Source organism: Melitaea cinxia, chromosome 3 (assembly GCF_905220565.1).
Source record: "Melitaea cinxia chromosome 3, ilMelCinx1.1, whole genome shotgun sequence".
Taxonomy (NCBI): domain Eukaryota; kingdom Metazoa; phylum Arthropoda; class Insecta; order Lepidoptera; family Nymphalidae; genus Melitaea; species Melitaea cinxia.
Genome location: NC_059396.1, coordinates 6,190,494 through 6,191,371, shown reverse-complemented (window position 1 = coordinate 6,191,371; position 878 = coordinate 6,190,494).

Below are 878 nucleotides of genomic sequence, written 5' to 3'. Positions count from 1 at the left end.
TTTTAATTAAATTTAACGAAAAATTTTGAATTTCAAAAGGTAAGTTGTTTTACATAATGTAAATTTGCTTAGAAGCGAACCGAAACTATTTACACGAAAATTTTGTACCACATGCTTATGATAAATTTATTTCAAATATTCATCAATGAAATTTTGAAATAGACATTTTTATCTTTTAAATTAACGTCTAATGCATACGAAACAGCCAGTGCTAAAAATTTAATTAAAATATTAATACAAAGAGTTGACACTTAAGTAGTAAGTTAGTTCCTAATCAAACTTATATCGATCTATTTAAAATAAAAACACCTTTTTGTAATTATTATTCGTCCATTTGTTGCATTTTTTATTTTCAGTTTCATAATAGTGTAACTTATATTTCTTTCTAAGTAATTTATCGACATAATGTTTAGTGACCACATTTTTTTATGACTGAAGTTATTGTTTTGTTATTTATCTATAATCTATAATATATATAAAAGCGAAAGGTCACTCACTCATCACGAAATCTCCGAAACTATAACACCTACAAACTTGAAATTTGGCAGGTAGGCTCCTTATAAGACGTAAACATCCGCTAAGAACGGATTTTACGAAACTCGACCCCTAAGGGGGTGAAACGGGGGTTGCAAGTTTGTATGAAAGTCCTATGTTTTTGAAGTAAGAGACTTGAAATTTAAAATGTACGCTCTTCAGATGGTGAGAAGGTGTCCAAATAATGTATCTTTAGAAATCAACTCCCTTTTGGGGTTAAAACGGGGGATAGTAGGTTGACTCACTCATCACGACATCTCCGAAACTATTACACCTACAAGCTTGGAATATGTCAGGTAGGCTTCTTATAGAGCGTAATCATTTGTGAAGAATGGATTTTATGA